This window comes from Triticum urartu, chromosome 7 (assembly GCF_003073215.2).
Source record: "Triticum urartu cultivar G1812 chromosome 7, Tu2.1, whole genome shotgun sequence".
NCBI lineage: Eukaryota > Viridiplantae > Streptophyta > Magnoliopsida > Poales > Poaceae > Triticum > Triticum urartu.
The window spans coordinates 599,944,759-599,964,796 of NC_053028.1; positions in this window are offsets into that span (position 1 = coordinate 599,944,759).

Consider the following 20,038-nt stretch of genomic DNA (forward strand, 5'->3'; position numbering starts at 1 on the left):
AGAAATAGGGCGGGGAGATGCCACGGGAGCCGACCGATATTGGGTCGATGGCTGCCGCAGGAGGACACCACGGACGCATGCGCGAAAGTGCGTCGCTCCGCGGACAGGGAGCGCGTCGACATCGAGTGGAGCCTCCTGAAGCCAAGCGGAGTCGTCGGCGATGAACGTGAGCGCGTTGAGACGGATCTCGCAGCCCTCCAGCAAAGCTCCGCCCGAAACCATGATCAAGGAGATCGGAAAAAATCGCAACTTCTGAAACTAGGCGCTAAGACTCCTGGCCCCACGGTGGGCGCCAACTGTCGTGGTTCTAACTCTGACAGTGATGTAGGGGGGTATGTATGGAGAGGCTAGATCTTAGCTATGGAGGAGTTGTAAGCACACGAGGATTACGAGTTCAGGCCCTTCTCGGAGGAAGTAACAGCCCTACGTCTCGGTGCCCGGAGGCGGTCGACTGAATTATGTGTGTACGAATAACAGGGGTGCCAACCCTTGATACTGAGGAGGGGGGTGGCTTATATAGAGTTCGTCAGGCCGCTCCAGCCCTCAGTAATGCAAGGTTTAAAGTACATTAAGACTGGGGGGTTACTGGTAACGCCCCTAATAAAGTGCTATGATGACCATAAAAGCTACTTAATGACCGATCGTTTGCGTGCAGGGTGACTTTAGATCTCCTGGCAGTCGAGTGGTTGGAAACTGGTCGAGTGATTGCTTCGTGGTCGAGTGTCTTGAATCTGTCGAGTGGGATACCTCCAAGTCGATTGAAAGGTGACTTCTTCTAGGGATGTCCTTGGGTAGGGTACTTAGGACTGGTCCATGCCCCTATCCTAGGTACATAGCTTCATCAGTGGGCGCGTGCGGGCGCAGGGCAGCGCACGAGTGGGGGTTGCGGGCGAAAGCGAGCGAGCACCTAGCTAGGCGTGCGGTGCGGGGGCGCGTCCAGCGCGGGGCGTTCGTGGATGCAGTGGGGCGCGCCGTGGCGGGGCGACGCGGGTCAGGCGAAGCAAGCACGGGGAGGGGGTGGCGATGCGCGGGCGCGCGCGCGGTCGTGCTGGGAGGGGCCGTGGACCAGCCAGTTCGCACGGGCACGGGCACGGGCACGGGACGGGCACGGGCACGGGACGGCGCAGGCACGCGGTGAGCGCAGCCGGCGCCGGTGCATGCGGGGGTGAGAGGAGGAGGGGGCCTCACGGGGGAATCAGGGGGGGGGGGGCAGCGGGGCGTGAGGAGGAGGATGGAGACGACGCGGCGGAGCGGGAGGCAGACTGGTGAGGGAGCGCTCCGGCGAGGCGGTGACGGCGACGGCGGTCTCCTCCCCCGATCCCGATCCAGTCGGGGGAGAGGGGGAGATATTTTTGCGGGGGGGAGTGGGGGTGTGCCGGTGGGGGTCCAGTGGAGTGGGGAGGGGGTTAAGGAGAGGAGATGAGACGGACGGGTGGGTTGGCCCAATGGCCAACTGGGCCAGAGTCCAGGGGGGCAGGGGGGTTGCCTCTTTTATTTTATTTTAGTTTTTTTGTTTTTCTTTTTATTTATTTTCTTTTCTATTTTAATTCATTTTAAAATACTTAGGCATTTTATAAAAATGTGTTTATTACAACATAATTACATACGCAAAATATGGCACCTCCCAAACATTTTTGTTTTAAATTTTGAAAAACTCTTATTGTTGACATTTTTCGAATTTGAATATTTGAAATGGTTTCGAACCAACGCAAGGTTAACAATAGTAATCGTGGTGACATGGCACCATTAGCGTGGGATTACTGTAGCTTAATTACCCGAACGTTACAAAACTCCTCCACTACAAGAAATTTCGTCCCGAGATTTAGGAGGTAGAAGGAAACAGTGCGGGGTATTCATCACGCAGGCGGTCCTCGCGTTCCCAAGTGGCTTCATCTTCAGAGTGATGCGACCACTGGACCTTGAGGAATTCGATCGCTTTCTGACGTGTGCGGCGTTCAGCTTGGTCGAGAATGCAGACCGGATGCTCTTTATAGGAGAGGTCCTATTGCAATTCGAGCACTTCATGATCCACTTCTCAGATTGGATCCTTGAAGCAACAGCGGAGCTGTGACATGTGGAACACATCGTGAACCTGAGAAAGGTTCGGCGGAAGCTCCAGTTGATATGCCACTTTTCCACGCCTTTCGAGAATAGTGAAGGGACCGATATAGCGAGGAGCTAGCTTGCCCTTGATCCCGAAGCGGTGAGCACCCTTCATTGGTGTAACTCGAAGATAAGACTTTTCGCCAGGTTGATAGACCATGTCCTTGTGATGACGGTCATACTGACTCTTCTGACGTGACTGAGCAGTCTTGAGATTCTCACGAATAATGCAGACTTGTTCTTCGGCCTGTTGGATAATATCCGGACCGAAGAGTGGACGTTCCCCAGTTTCTGACCAGTTCAGAGGGGTTCGACACTTTCGTCCATATAATACTTCGAAGGGGGACATCTTCAGACTAGCTTGATAGCTATTATTATAAGAGAACTCGGCATATGGAAGAGATTCCTCCCATTTCATGCTGAAGGAAATTACACAAGCTCGAAGCATGTCTTCGAGAACTTGGTTGCACGTTCAACCTGCCCTTGCGATTAAGGATGAAACGCAGTACTGAACGACAGATGAGTTCCCATCGCTTCTTGGAAACTTTCCCAAAACCTTGAAGTGAATAAGCTGCCACGGTCTGAACTGATAACCAGTGGAATACCGTGAAGTGAAACAATTCTGGACATGTAGAGAGTTGCAAGCTGACTAGCAGTGATTGTTTCTTTGACCACCAGAAAATGAGCAAATTTAGAAAGCCGGTCAATGACGACAAGAATAACATCATTACCTTTCTGCGATTTGGGAAACCCAGTGACGAAATCCATTTCAAGATGGTCCCATTTCCATTCAGGAATAGAGATAGGTTGCAAAGTTCCAGAAGGCCTTTGATGTTCAGCTTTGATACGATGGCAAACATCACACTCAACAACATAACGAGCAATGTCTGGCTTCATATTAGACCACCAGAATCTCTGACGGATGTCTTGGTACATCTTTGTACTACCGGGATGAATAAACAAAGGCGTATCATGAGCTTCTTTCATAACCTTTTTAGTCTGATCTAGGTTTTTCCTCGAACATGGTACCACTAGGCGGCCTTTGAAGTAGAAGGCGCCATCATCGGCGATAGTGAAGTATGAGGGCTTTCCTTCTGCTAGATGGCGTTTAATCTTATGGACTTCAGAGTCATAACCTTGAATAGTCTTTATACCATCTACGAGATCTGGTACGACAGCCAGGGTATTTAGAGAACCCTTAGTAACAATACGAAGATTCATCTTTTGGAACTCTGGGGGAGGGGGAGCGAGTGCACCAGGGGGAACAATATGAAGGTTCAGCTTTTTGAATTCTTCAACAAGCGAGGGCTGAACTTTGTGAACCTGGAGGTGGTTGCAGTAAGACTTGCGGCTCAAGGCGTCAGCCATTACATTAGCCTTGCCTGGGGTATAGGATATACCCACGTCAAAATCTGCAACAGTCTCCATCCATCTCTGCTGACGGAGGTTCAAGTCTGGTTGAGTAAACAGATACTTCAGACTTTGATGGTCGGTGAAGATCTCGCAACAATTACCGAGAAGGTAATGTCGCCACTGCTTCAGAGCATGAATGACAGCAGCAAGCTCGAGGTCGTGAACTGGGTAGTTTTCTTTGTGAGGGCGCAGTTGACGAGAGGCATAAGCAATCACTCTGCGCTCTTGCATTAGGACACAGCCTAATCCTTGACGGGAAGCGTCGTAGTAAATGACTAAGTCCTTCTTAGTATCAGGTGGAGCAAGCACTGGGGCAGAAGTCAACTTGTCTTTGAGCGCCTGGAAACTTTCCTGACACTTGTCTGTCCATTGGAACTTGACGCCCTTATGCAACAGATTAGTCAGAGGCCTAGCAATCTTGGAGAAGTTCTCGAAAAATCGACGGCAATAGCTGGCGAGACCGAGAAAACTTCGGACTTGCTTGCCAGTCCTCGGAGGAGTCCAATCAAGAATAGCCTAAACTCGTTCAGGGTTGACGGAAATACCATCCTTGGAGATGACATGCCCAAGATAGGTTACCTCGGGGAGCCAGAATTCACATTTGGAATATTTAGCATAGAGTTGATGCTCTCGAAGCTTTTCCAGCACAAGACAAAGATGTTCAACATGTTCTTCTTTGTTCTTGGAAAATACCAGGATATCATCCAGATAAACCATGACGAACTTGTCGAGCTAATCCATGAATATGTAGTTCATCAGATGAGAGAAAGTGGCTGGAGCATTCGTTAAGCCGAATGACATGACGGTGTACTCGTATGATCCATACCGAGTCACAAAGGCGGTTTTTGGGATATCCTCTTCACGAACACGGATCTGGTGGTAACCCAACCTCAAGTCAAGTTTGGAGAACACTGATGAACTAGCCAGTTGATCATAAAGATCATTGATCCGAGGAAGAGGGTATTTGTTCTGAATGGTAGCTTGGTTTATAGGACGGTAGTCTTGGACTAATCTGTTCGTCCCATCCTTCTTCTTAACAAAGAGAGAAGGTGCTCCCCAAGGAGAGCAACTAGAGCGAATGAAACACTACAAAAAAATACACTTTCGTGATGATACGTGTTTGTCACAGTAGGTCGCGTTTTTTGTCATGCATGTACATCCATGACAAATTTATGACAGAATCAAGATAGTCATACCTGTGCTATGGTAGAAGTGTTCCATGACATTACCAAAATTATCATCACGGAAGTGTCCACTTCCATGATGATAAATAGCGCGTCACAGAAGTGCTTTTGTCAAGGGTGACCGACACGTGGCATCCACCGTAATGGAACGCCGTTAAGCTATCGGGTCGGGTTTTGGATCCGATAACCCGTTAATAGCCCCGACCAATGGGAAATTCCACGTGTAAAATTCTTATTGGTCGGACGAAACACGTGTCAGCTCGTCAGTGGGTCAGATATGCGCCTATGATATGTCGACACGTGCCATGGCCCACCACTGGCCCATTTAGCTTACAAAGCCGGCCCGTTTGACTTGGTCAAAAGTTAACGGGCTGGCCCATGAAAAGCCTGTTAACGGTCTCTTCGCAAATAGCCCATTTTACGACCCATTAACTCACGGCCCATTAGGCCCTAAAGGAAATCGGCCCAACAACGTCATGTGGTCCGTCGAATATAACACCAGCCCATTTCACTTTCGGCCCATGTATGGCCCACGACGTCTTTCGGCCCATATGAGGCCTTCGTATCTTTTGGCCCTTTACAGGCCCACGGTGACTCTAGCACATAATGAACAGTAATTTTCTTTATACCCGTTAACGGCCCGTGATTTACATGGGCCGTTTCCAGGCCGCGTTAGCTTTCGGCCTATTGACAGCCCATACGTTCTTGGGCTCCTTTTTGGACCTCGATTACTTCCGGCCCGTTACTAGCCTGTTCCCCTAATGGGCCAACTTCGGCCCATGGCAAGAGTCAGCCCGTTACTGGCCTGTTCCCCTAATGGACCAAATTCGGCCCATGGCAAGAGTCGGCCCGTTAGTGGCCTGTTACCCTAATGGGCCAAATTCGGCCCATGGCAAGAGTCGGCCCATTTCTGGCATGTTAACCCATTGCGCCGTTTCCACCCCGTCCTATATTCTGGCCCATTAACGAGCCGTTATGCCTGTGACAGAATTAAGCCTTTGTTGTCCTACGGCCTGTTAACGGCTTGTTACCGTGCTGGGCCGATACCAATTACGCCCGATTACGGCCCATGTAGACCCATTTATCCGATGGCCCGAGGCCCATCGATTACAGGCCCATTTATCGATGGCCCATAGGAGACCCATGGATCCTACGGCCCGTATATGGCCCATGGTAGTTGAGGCCACTAGCAAACCAGGGAAAAAGAAGACTAGGAGATAAATAAGGCCAAAACTAACGCTAGGCTATTAAGGCGATTGCACAGATTACATCCACTTGGCATCAAAGATCGCCACCAGTGCAAATATAGGGAACACCCTACACTATACAAAAATGGCTTGCTGTTTTCTTCAGCCGGTGGCTGCACGTTAAGAATAAATTTTGTATCACACCAAAACAAATTACAACTATATTACAAAAGGAAGGTTGGCATAAAACTTAACAGTCTAGCAGATAAATGCACCACCAGAAGTTCAAAAGCTCAGTTCATTTGACCTGACTGTTACATTTTAATGTTGTATTGTCCAATGGAGCACCATAACCCTCACCTTCATTTCCCCTACGCTCCTGAACAACATAGCAAATGTCTGATAGTCTGGTTTCAAAACCATGCATATCTTGACGACATTGAGCAATGTTTCTCCTTGTTTCACAAAGGGTCTCTGTTAGGGAATGGACCTGTGTCTGGAGCACAGATCCGACATTTCTTTGAGCTTGCATATCTTGATCATGAGGCAGTTTGGACGATCTTGCCTTAACAACCAACCCAGTATTACGCAGGAACGTGCTTTTGGCACTGTTAGTGGACATGTACTGACCCACTGCAGCAAGAGCTGACATTACGGTTATAGTTGCCTCGCCACCTTTAGAAGGTGGCGGTTCCACCATTTTTTCCATAGCTCACTGAAAAGTTGAGGTTTTACATTAGTAGTACTAGAACAGAAGATATTAAGGGGGCAGCAAAACCAAACAAGATAGCTTTGGTCTATATACAACCCTTATTTTGGTGAACCCATGTAAAATATTAGTTGTATTTTATTGCAAAGTACATACTAAAACCAGGTTCCAAACATATGACCATGTACCATCGCTAATGTATTGTCTATTTCTTCACATTGTATTGAGGGCTAAGGATAAAGATACGAAGTTTATAATACGGTAAGCATAGTATGACATCATTCATATCACAAAACAACTGAGAACAGACAAACAAGCAAGTCCAGCACGGAACTAGATTACGGGTCAATATCAAAGGAACATCTCCTCTCTTTTAAACCTTGTAAGGTGCAATGATACGCTAAGACAATTGTGTATAAAATTAAAAAGAGTAATAGACATTGGCTGCAAACCATGCAGTTCAAGGCACAAGTCAGAGTAAGTAGTAGTTAAAAGGCATGAGGATTAAGAACTTACAACAGCGGCTTTGACTGGTGTAGTCATGCCCTTCTTCTTGCTGGTGTGACAGTCCTTGAAGATTTCCACAGCATTTGGTTCAGGTACTTTTTGGTCCTTGTGGGATTTCCTCTGCATTTCAAACAAGTCAATAAAGATCTGATAATATGGTACAACAAAAAGAGTGAAACAATAGCTAATTACAAGAGCCTCGCAGTGTGCAATATAGCTACGAGATCCTGTCGTCTGTTGGAATTTCACTTTCGTATGGTTGGCCTTGTTCTTTGAACAATTCACCTACAAGAAGATAGATTTGTGTGGCACAAGCGTAAATAGGACTTCAACATGTGATCTAATCACATATATATAATGTACCTGCTACTTCGGATCAGACCAGTGTTTAACAAGGCCCCTCCAGTCTTCATCCGATATATTTTCCACTAGAGATGATTGGGGAAGTTCACTGTTAGCCTTGCCTTCAGAGTGTGTTTTCCTCAAGTTATACCAATACTGTCGCAGGGCAGACTTGAAAACATGGGTGCAAGCTTGTCTGGTTGCATCATCTTGGCTATCCAACTTGAACCTCATATGTTGAAAATTATGGGAGTCTCATTATCAGCAACCTAGAAAGTATGGGATAGAGCAAGATGATATTACTAGTATCCATACATAACCATACTTATAGATAAATGGCCGAGGAAGGTGTTGAACTAGGTTTTGTCTTTGTCATTCCTGTACCGAATCCATGTTGGGAGGATACGTACATGACACCTAACGGCAACCGCTGCCTCTGATATTAACTTGGCTGACTCTGTAGCATCACGTGGCCTTTTTAAACTGCCTCCAAATGGATCTCCACTCTTCCTCCTCTAGATTTAGTTAATCTATCGAGCATTATCCCTGATGTTTGTTTCCTCTTGCGCCTAGGTGCTAGTCCAACAACGAACATAGGAAGTGTTAGTGTACATCAAACTGTGAGACTACATATAAAGAAGCATGCAACTGTAACTTGACTCCAGCAACTACCTTCTTGCTATTGAAACTCACAAGGTTCATCTGATATTGCCAACTCATCTTGTGTCAAGAGTGCTTGGGAAGTAGTGTCAGGTGTCAAGGGAGCTTGGGAACGTGCTGCTAGCTCAGTTGACGCACGAGTAAGTCGTGCAGCTGGTAGTACTATGATAGGTGTTGCAAGAACTAGGGTTGTCTCTACTTGTTTGGTGGCAGCTATTTGTTTCTGTTTGGCTTTTTTTGCAACTCGTGTAGCATGGGATGCCGTGTTTGTAGAATTTTCCGCTGGACTTTGACCTTCTGTTGCACCATCAGTACCAGCAGAATCTGCAGGATTCATCCGCTTCTCATTCCCTGCCATTCTGTGTTTCTTCCTCTTTCTCTGTGCCATGTTAAGTCAAGCCGACAAGAAAAATGAATAACAATTTAGTTCTTCAGAACAAATTGATGCGTGATGCAGATGAACTGAACTTTGATGTTAGACAACCACATGATAGGAGGATGTAATATGTATGAAAAACAGGACGGAAGAGATAACCAGAACTATGATGTGTAAACTAAGAAGAAGACATTTCACAAAATTAGAAGCAATGCAATGGAAGGTAGACACCATATGAAAGATGCTACAAATATCGCTCTGCCAAGTTAACAGTGTCTCATCATAAATGGCATTTAAACAAATGTGAAGCAGTACAAGAAATAAATCATATGCAAGATGCAAACAACATCACACTACCATGTTAGAGGTCTCTCGTCATTAGTGCCATTGCATATTCACAGCTTATGATGTGTAAACTAAGGAGAAGGCATTTCAACAAATTAGAAGCAATGAAAGCTAGACACCATATGAAAGATGCAAGGAATATCACTCTACCAAGTTAAAATTGTCTCGTCATAAGTGCCATTTCAACAAATTACTAGTACAAGCTAGAAAAGAATGTGAGATGTAACCTATATCACACTCCAAAGTCAAACGTGTCTTATGATAAGTGATTGTTGCAGGTTACACAACAGTAGTAATTTGATGTAAGAACATGGTGTGATAGACAGATATTGTATGTTCTAGAAACATGAACACGTGTCTTATTCAAGTATAATGTGTAAAGTAAGCAGATGGAATTCAACAAAATTAGAAGCAATACAAGCTAGACATCACACATAACATGCAACCACATATAACAGTGCCAAGTTAGAGGGAGCACCGGTGATGCTGCACTAGGGGAGACATGCTCATCATAAACACAGCTTTGTTGAGTGTCTATGCATGTGTTGTCTTGGAAATCATCTTGGGGTGTGGAGGAGTAGAAACTGTAGAGGCCCTCCATTCGGAAGGAGCACCTTTATCCTCTGCCTTGCTAACTTCCTTCTGCTTTATTGATTTTGAATTGTCAAGTAAAACTGACAAGAAAAAGCAATAAAATTCTCTCTTCAGAACTCATTCATGCATGATACTGACAATCACTACTTTGATGTAAGGCAAACACATGATACCAAGATGGAATATGTACGAAAAACAGGACGACATGGCATGTTCACAACTGTTTGTGTAAACTAAGCAAAAACCATTCCAGCAAATAAGAAGCAATGCAAGCTAGACACCACATGAAAGATGCAACCAATATGACTCTGCCAAGTTAAAAGCGTCCCATCATAAATGGAATTTCAACAAATTAGAAGCAGCACATGCTATAAATCATATGAAAGATGCAACTAATATTGCACTGCATATACTAAAGGTGTCTCGTCATGTTGATTGATGTGGGATACAAAAAAACAATAGTTTTATGTAAGGACATGCTTAATAGACAGGTGTACTATGTACTAAATACAGGAAGACATGTCACATTAATAGGTATAATATATAAGCTAAGCAGACTAGCACATGCAGTTTAACCAGATTGGAAGAATTACAATCTAGACACCATATGCAACATGCAACCACATATCACGCTGCCAAGTTAGAGTAAGCACATGCGATGCTAGTGTGGGGGAAATGCTGTAATCAACTACAGAGCTACGTTCACTATCTTCATCTAGCATTTCTGTTTCTTGAGAATCATGTCGGGAGGCTGACGCTGCATTCTTTAAATGAGGAGTAGTCCCCTTGCCTGCCTGCCTCGTCATAAGTGATTGATGAGGGATACACAGGAACATTAGTTTGATGTAAGAACATGGTTAATACACAGATGTACTAGTATGTACCAAAAATAGAAAGGCATGTCATATTCAAAGGTATAATGTGTAAGCTAAGCAGATGAAATTTAAACAAATTGGAAGCAATACAAGCTAGACATCCGGCTGGAGTGGTGAGCATGATCATCTAGGACCTGAGAGCCTGGTGGGAGGCGGGCTGCTTCGCCACCATCGCAGCTTTTTAGTTGGCTTCCAGGTGATGCCTATCTTTGCTGGGCTTTTCACTGGCTCGGCCAGTGCCCTGACTAGCTATTTGTCTTCTGGTGCTCACGGGATGGTGGTTCATGTAAAAAAATATCTTTCCTTATCTTACCGACTTTGGCCTTTCGAATACAAGCTAGACACCATATGGAACATGCAACCACATATGACACCGCGAAGCTAAAGCAAGCACCTGGGATGGTGGTTCATTGCGAGCGAGGTCATCAACTCCAGAGCTACGTTTACCGTCTCCATCTGCTGACACTGCACCCTTTATAGCGCTGTAACGTGTCTTGCCTACCCGCATACGAAGCTAGAGCGACTTCTCTCTTTTATTTTTGGATTGTCTCATGGCAATAGAGTCTGAAATGCCCTTGCATAAAAACACAATAGTGAGAGTAAGGGTGAAGTGTGTGCAGAACTAGTGCACTGTAAAAGTAGCAGATAGCAGGTGGCTGAAAAATAAATGACATGAGACATATGATAGCTCTACAACATTGCATGGCAAACAAAATTAGATTCTACTCCGTATGATTTTGTAATATATGAGCACAGGAAATGCAGGTACTCCTCCAGCACACCACCACATGTGGTCATATCTAAGATAACAGTCGACTGAAAATAAATAGGTCAGTCGATTTTTTTAATGAACCGTCCGATCTATAAGGAATGGGTAGATGGCCTTCGTCTACCTCCCGCCGGTCACTATTGACGATCTTTCTCGAACCGCCAGCGACCACCGGCCCAGACCCCTGCCTCCGCCGCCCCGCCCTCCCATCGACCACACACCACCGCCGTGCTTGGCAGCGCCCCCAGGCCATCCCTTTAATCCCGGCCGACCTCCAGATCGGGCGCTAGTAGCTCTAGGCCACACACGCCCCTAAGATAAACACCAAGTTGCTGCTTCCCCAGCGTAATAGGCGTACTAGCGCCTGTTACGCCGGGGAATGCTTCCGTTAATTGGGAATCAACTGGCCAGAAATTGAAATTCAGGGGGGAGACGGACCTCTAGTTAAGGTGAAATAGTATATGAGGAGAAACCTTGTGCATCGCGAGTTACTAGGAACATCTAGTATCAAGAAGAAGCGGTCAACTAGTGTCTTCTGTGGGATGAATATCGTGCAAGCAAAGATGTAAGATTTGCACGAATAAGGGAAGAGGAGTACCTTTTTCGGTTGCCGGTGTGGTCACCTCCACATGTCGCTTCGATCTTCTTGTTTTTACCGGGGAAACCGATGTTCTAGAGGGTGCAGGGTTGGAAGAACCCATGGCCAAATTGTTGACTGTGTTGCCGTGGCCGTATGTCGGCGGAGGGGAAGCAGATCCGAGGCGGTGAAGGACGGCGTAGCAGGAACAACTCTGGTGCGGTGGAGGGTGGCAAAGTTGGAGCGGCAGCGGTGAGGCGCAGGACGGCGTGGTTGAACTGGCTCGGGCATGGGCGGCTCGGCCTCGGCTTCAACTACTTGCCATGGAGGGCGTTGAGGTTGAGGTTGCGGTGGACGATGACGTCGGGGTATCGGCTCCAGCGTGATGGAGGAGGGCGGCGGTTGATGGGTGGGATGGGGTGGCGGACGGAGGACGCCGGGGTTTCGCGGCTGGTGGAGAGGTAGTTTTGGCGCCCACGGAATACGAATGGGGAATCGGACGGGTGGGGGGGAACCATGTTTCGGTCTGGGATGCGCTTGTTTTTGGCTTTTTTGAACAGAAGATGGGACGCGCTTGTTTGAAATTTGGGGAAAGTACAAACTTTGCCCCCTCTTAAATTTCGGACCTACTGTGGGTCGGGGGTAGGATGGTAATCCCAGGTGTCTCAAATAGTGGGCGGGAGCAATTTCGGCCGCACACATGTGTGCTTAGGCGGCCATTGTGTATGAATATTTTTCGGATGCGGTTGCGTGGCGTCTAGATGAAGCTACAAACCTACCCCGGTTTAGACCTTTGGACATCGGGCCGGTAGGTTTCACGGGTCGGAGTTATTAGAAAAGTAATTTCCTTGTACTACCAAACATTGGTCTCACGCGGTTTCGGGCGAGTAGAGGCTCTTTTGGCGCTTCGTTTGAAATTTTGAAACACAAGCATTCACGTTTAGAGTACTCTTGAACTATGAGGATTGACCTAAATAGAAAACGTTATATTTGACCTTGTATGTTTGAAAACCTCATTAAATTATCCGCTTCTTTTTGAAATTTTGACACTTGAAAATCCTATAACTACGATTATTTTGGAATGGAGTAGCTAAATTTGAATCTATTTTGTACATGACTACATGTGCTATTATGTACAAAATCAGAGCAAAGATTGGTGCCCCCATAATTTAGGTATGGTTTACAAATGCCATGATATCAAATTCAAATAATTGAATGGACTTCATGTTGAATTCGATTTTTTAAACCACCTTAAGTTGAATTCAAATGTATGCTAGTTCATAGGTAGCTATTTATAATGTCCATTGTGTAACTTTCGTATGTATAATGTGCTTTACACACACAACATGAACTATACTCATGTTTATATTTGATTGCTAAAGCGATGCATTGTCTGGAGTTCAAAATACTAACTATGTGGATCAATTGTGTCGAATAATAACATAGACATGCTCAAATTCAATAAAATCTAGATGTCTGATGGATCAATGACCGTTCCTTACGTGAATTGCAAATACCATGATCCCATCCTAATATTTGGATACAATTTATATCTTTAATCAATGTGTAGAGCAGTCTTTTACGTGTAGTTTCACTCTCCATTGGTGGTCTCTCACACATGCTCACACACTCTCTCCCGAGGTGTCTTTCTCGCACACATGCTCTAGATATAACCCTCCCTCCCACTCGTAACCATTTTCAATTGTTTCCACTAATCTTTATCACAAGCACTCTTCCTCTCGCAAACATACACATGCACAATCCTCATCGACCCTTTCTATATACATGGACCTGCCTACGTGTCTCATGTACACACATTATCTTTACGCCTATCTCTCACGCATTGTCTCACACCTCTCTTCCTAATCAACGACTATGATTCTAGCAGAGCATTCTGTAGGATGCCCCTTAAAGTTAGGTTGGATGAATAGTAATATCAGAGATAAAGGGGTTACCTTAGTCCGAGAACCTAGGGTTACAAATCCTAGACGGCTTTGTCAGTGGACACATAGTCCTTCACAAAATTTCTATCTTTGTCTTGTACGACTAGTCATCCATGGGTCTTCCTAAATGCGTCACGGGCCGACCAATGTGGCGCAGGACGGAACCGAGCGAAGGGCCTCACCTCGACCCACCGTACCTCACACGGTGACACACCCTCTGCCCCCACGTCTCATTATCTTCTCACACCCACACATACCAACACAAACACCACACACACAGAAAATTTCTCCTGGTGCCTCTATTCCCTCCCCCTTGCATATACACACTCAAGGGAATGGAATCTCTTGTCGTGACGTCATATTCGTCTCTCTCTCTAGACCACTCTCATTTCTCGTGCTATCTCTCCCACGCCCCCCCGTCGGCCCCTCTATCCATGCCTCTCTCGAATATGTAATACACACACATACCTCTCTAGGCCCCGCCAAATGCATCAACTACACATTCAGACATGTTACATCACGTACCCCATTGATCTAAAAAGCCCTCTCTTCACGTTTATTTCGCATACAACATTCCTTTTGAATAAAGTGTGGTCAAAAAATTATTTTAGAGTTTCTACATATATACAACATTACAAAGTTATATGGAGGAGTACGAACGCTAATTTGCATTGCATGGTTCCCACAATGATATTTATTCCGCACTGTGAATTTGTACATTTTAATACTATACACAAAGTTAGTCATAATAAAGAGAAACGAAGAGCATCTCTCTCTCCATCGCATACCCCCCCCCCTTACGCCCCTTTCACGTATGCACACAAAACTATCTCCAGGTCCTCTAAAAGTAAGCCCCCAGAAAATTCACGCATGTTTCGTCTTTCTCTCGCGATATATACAATGACGATCATTGTATTTGAATAGAAAGCACGATACGTACATTGGACTTCAGAATCCACTCATTACGGTCACCATTTACATTTAGTGGTTATTATACAGTCACGGGCTCACCGTACAACTCTGTATTTGCTCATGACATGACTAGTTGACCAGTTAAACACTCCACGTGGCACCTCTAGTGTTGCATCACATTATCTCACTACCATCGTGCCCACCTGTCGACTTGTATCTATTCTACATCTACACTCTTATAAAATACATAAAATACACTCTTATAAAAAACAGAGTTGGTGATGATGGTGTGCCTGCCACCCTACAATATAGGCCGTCTGATTTATATCTGCCGGATAGGAAAGAAACTATGGCAATTTTGCAAAAAGGTACCCACATACCTCTTCACATTTGCAAATAAGGCCTTCCCTCGTTCATCCTTTTCTCTCACTAGATAAATAAGTCATACAAATGCATCTTGATGTTATGTGCAACGCACGGGCATCTTGCTAGTAAGAATGAAAACAAATGACAAAAAATATTTGGATGGTGGTTCGGAGTCATGACCGCGGGCACAGCGGACAAGGTGGCCTTGTATTGGTATGCTGAGCCGTCTGTTTTAACACACAAGAGCTGGTGTGGTGATTATACACACGCGCATGCATGAACACGAACTGCATCCACGCAACACTCACACAAACACATGCACCCACGCACGCACGCAACACTCACACGTACACACGCAACCACACACGCACGCAACACTCACACGCACGCATGCAACACTCACACGCACACACGCACGCATGCATGCACACACCAGTACACCACACGACCAACACACACTCTCACGCTCAAGTGCTCAACCTACACGTGCATGCACACACATCAGGCCCTGACAGACACATACACAACCAGGTGATTCCCGTGCACGGGTTGGAGCCTTGTCGCGCCTGCGTAAATTTGTGTTTATCTGACCTTTTGCCTATGCGAACTGACAGGTGGGACCCACAAGGAACGTGGTCAATTTAACTAGTCAACAAGGCGCCATGCAGACTATTTGGCCGGTCAACAGAGTGCAATCTGATGCTGAACTGTGAGCAAGTGACCGTATAATCACCGCAAAATGTATATAGTGGCCGTAATCAACTTATTCTGAAGTTCGGTGACCGTATTATTCTTTTCTCTCTGTAGGCCCTCCAAAACTACATCTCTACATGTTCTCGCATGTTACATCTAGCAACTATGCAATACAGCACTACTACTACACTCTAACACAATAAATCATATGTGTTTTTGGTTTTACTAGATATCATATTGTTAGTTATAATTATTCAGTTTGCATACATTAAAATTGCCTTTGAAATGTATGGCCAGTATCATCTACCGCGCGGGAAAAATCCCGCCCTTTCCTGTTTAATCGGGTTTGTATCGATGGATCGTGTGAAACAGCAAAACTATAGTACTATACAGTACAAGTGACACTTCACTGGGCCGTCGTATCATCTACTCCTCCGTCTAAGAGTGGAGCGCTCGCTTTCATAAATCTTCTAGTCCCTTTCGCCGACATGTGGGACATCAAGCTACCGGGTCCACGTGCCATACCTGAATACACTGCAGAGCAGCCGGGGTGAAGCACCCCGGTCATGGCGCCGGCGTAGTAATGAGGAATGAGGCGTCAAATCACAAAGCTGCACCTTTCCCGCAGTTAAGTTAGAGGGACGAAGCAACCATCATTTCACTCATTGCTGAATCCGCTTCTCCCTCATCTTCTTCAACTTAACCACGTGTTGCTTCTGTCGTTGTTCTGCCTCATGTGGAACGTGGATCGGCTTGGTAAAGCACTGACACGTGGGACTGCATGTTAGCAAACCGCCAGGACAATGTCCTCGGAAAATAAGAAGCCTAATCCTAGACTTAAAAAGGGCTACGTAGCTTCTACGTATACTTTCCATCTAATCTATATATGCCCCCCTGATTTTCAGGTGGGGTGGGCCTAATCCTCTCCTTTAATCCAATCAAATAGTCCCACATCACATCAGTTCGTAACTTTATGTAAACCATTACGTGGATGTAGCATTGCTTAAATAAGAAACCTCCCCGCCATCCGCGCGGCAAAATCACCTCCTTTTTACTAATCTTGATTCTATAAATTTTTTAGATCTATATAATTGAGATTTGTATAGATAGCACACAGGAGCAAAACCAAGTGGTACGGTTAAGGGCATCCACAATGTGTAGCCAAATGTGAAAATAGCTTTTGGCATCGTGGGAACCATTGTGGACGGTGTTGCCAAAGCCAAAAAGATGGAACCGAAGCTCCCTGATTAATTGATTGAAGGAATAGAAAAATGCAACGTCTCTCCTCTTTCTCCCATGCTTGGACGCATGTAGTACAGTATAGAGTACATAGTCTACTCCCTTGTCCCTTCTATCACAAATCACAAAGCAGTGAGGCGTCAAATCACAAAAGCACGGACGAAGCAACCATCATTTCACTCTTCGCTGACTCTGCTTCTCCATCGTCTTCTTCGAGAAAACATCTCACCGCACTAGTACTCCTAGTAGTACTAGTAAAGGACTTCCTGGATGCAAATAAGGCGGTTGTCTCGGCTTGCAGGCGGCACTTGCGAACGACTTACCGTGGTCTCCCTCAATGGTGTTCTCCGTCGAACGCACTTCGCCAAACCACCAAAAAAAGATATCGTCGACGTCACTGCAATGGGGAAGGAAGTCAAATATAGTTACTACCTCCATTTTTTTGTACACAAGGCCAGTATATCAAAATTACAATTTGCAAAGGGCCACTAACACTAATCGAGGCAAAATTGATGGGGTTAGCAACCAAGGACATTAATATCCCCTGCATGCATGCGGAAGTGAGAAGGTTGGTTTGCATGGCACTGCATTAATCAAGCGATGAGGAATGAGATGGTTAGCTCTTTGGTCTTTGGAGAAAAAAATACGCATTAATTGACACGTGAAACGAGGATTTGTATCGATTAAATCCGGTGAAGGAAAATCCCGCCTTTCTTTTTTAACACTAGTACTCCTAGTACGTACGTACTTATCCTGTTTGGGTCTAGGCCTTGCATTTCCAAACTTCGCCACACATTTTTGCCAAGCTTGCCTAAAGTTTTCAAAATGAGAAGGAGGTACGCTTGTGCACGGCTGTCGCGGTCGCACCGCACCCTCACACGGTCGCTCCTGCACGCCGCGGTCGCACCGCACCCTCACACAGTCGCTCCTGCACGCCGCAAACCCAACCAAGGGAACGCACCCTCACTGACACGTGATGTCACATGTGAACAAACCAAACTCAGCCATCCTATCGCTGACTCATATTTTTTGTTCATAGAGTATGTCTATCTAACGGCATGTTGGGGTGTATCCGTACGGCCCGTGCAGTGGTCTGTTGGGGAAGAAGAAGAGGTGAGGAAGAAGGAAAGAAGGATTAGGAGACGTAGGATATTCATCCAACCGCCTGAAATGGTAGACTGACCCAAGTCAGGCGACTTGCATAACAAATATATGTTTTTACACAGCAAAAGATCCATAAAAGAACAACATAAAGAAAAACTATCACTGCTCGCGAAAAGAGACGGCCTCGTCGTCTTTGGCTGCCGGCGCGAACCAGCCGTCGCTATCGACGTGTGTCTCCGCACCGTGGTTGCCCTCGGCCTCCAGCTACTCGTTCAAGCGGAGCGTGCGGGCGCTCTGCATGGACGAGAGCACAGCCCGGTTCAAGTCGAGGACGTCCGATTCCGCCTGTAGGAGGACCTCGATGGCAGCGGCATCCGCGCGCTCCGCGTCAAGTCGAGCCTCCGCCGCTCGATTCAAGTCCAGGACGTCCGGTTCCGCCTGCAGGAGGGCGCCGATGAGAGCAGCATCCGCGCGCTCTGCGTCGAGTCAAGCCTCTGCCGCCCTATTCAAGTCCAGGACATCCGGTTCCGCCTGCAGGAGGGCCTCGATGGCAGCGGCATCCGCGCGCTCCGCCTCAAGTTGAGCCTCCGCTGCCCGGTTCACATCCACGACATCCGGTTCTGCCTGCAGGAGAGCCTCGATGGCAGCGGCATGCACGCGCTCCGCATCGAGTTGAGCCTCTGCCTCCTGGTCCTCCTTTAGTATCGCCATGTTGAACCGCTGGTCCGCCTGCACCATGGGGGACTCAGACGCCGGCATGAAGTCGACGTCCATCGTCTCATACCCATCGGGGGCCTTCTGCGCCGCGACCTCCGCCATGAACATTGGATCGGCTTCCTCCTCCTCGTAGCTTGTGTCGGTGATGAACGACACCTATGGGATCACAAGAATCCCTACTGCGGTTGCGGGGCATGGGGTCGTGAGAAGAGCGGATCAAACAGATAGCACACGGTTCGTTTATCCAGGTTCAGGCCGCGAGGATGCGTAAAACCCTACTCCTGCTTTGGTGGATTGTATATCTGTGTTCTTGAGCTAGCTATGGGGCGTGAGGAGCTCCAAAAAGCCGAATCCTTCTCCTGGTCATCTCGGGCCTCCTTTTATAGGGAAAGGGGTTGCCACAGTAGCACCAGGAGGTGGAGAGGGAACAGTGATGCGAGGTTATCCCTCGCATTACATGACAAGGCGCATTTAATGCGTCTTGCCCAGGTGTCCTTGCTTTATCGGGGACGGGGGGAGAGCCCTGTCTCGTCCGTTGCCGCTCCCTGGCCAGCGGCGCCCGTAGTGCCATGTAGGCAGGCAGGCAGCTGAGGTGGCGCAGTGGTGGGTCTCCACGAAGATCTGCATGACGCCACGCAGGTGCCTGCCCAGCTGGTTGGGTCGGTAGCTGCATGCGAACGGCGGTGGAGGTTTGACTGGCATGGGCCTGGTGGTGGCCCTACGGGTGTTCTCGGCAAGGGTCTTGCCGTGGCGCCTGCTATCATCCCCGGCAAGGCTCTTGCCGGGGGCCTTGCGGTCCTCCTTGGCTGGGATCCCGCCAAGGATCATCATCTTCTAAAGGGTGTATCTGATCTTGAATGCCTTCACAAAGATCTGCATGCCACCACGGGGATATCTCTCGAATCCTTGCCCCATGGGGGCAGTGGACTCAAGGGTGACTCACTCCGTAGGTGTGGGGCAAGCTGCCACGGCAAGGGTCTTGCCGGGCTTGCTAGAACCGCCTCCCGGCAAGGATCTTGCCGGGGGGGTCCGCTTCGTCCCCTTTGCTCTTTGTGGTCTTCGTCTTGGCGTCGTTCTGCTTCTCCTGAGCTTCGGCCTTACCTTGGCTCACCTCCCTTGCCTTGCCCAGTGTGGTGGTGCCCGTGGCTCAGACTGCCCGTGCACAGTTATAGGGGTACAAAAAGTGTACCCCTCTTTTTGTACACCAATAGGAGCCCCCGGGCCTGGGCCACACGTAAGCGCAATCGCGTCGTTGTGCTAGGCCCAAAAATGGTGCGCGGGCAGGCGGGGCGGTTTTTACCGTGGTAAGTTTCTTCGTGCGCTGCGCTTGCCATGCTTCCCGCGCGTGGTGCGGCGTGGGGACGCGTGTGTGACGTGGGCGGCATGCGTGGGGCTGAGCTCTGCATGCATGCGTCACGTTGTA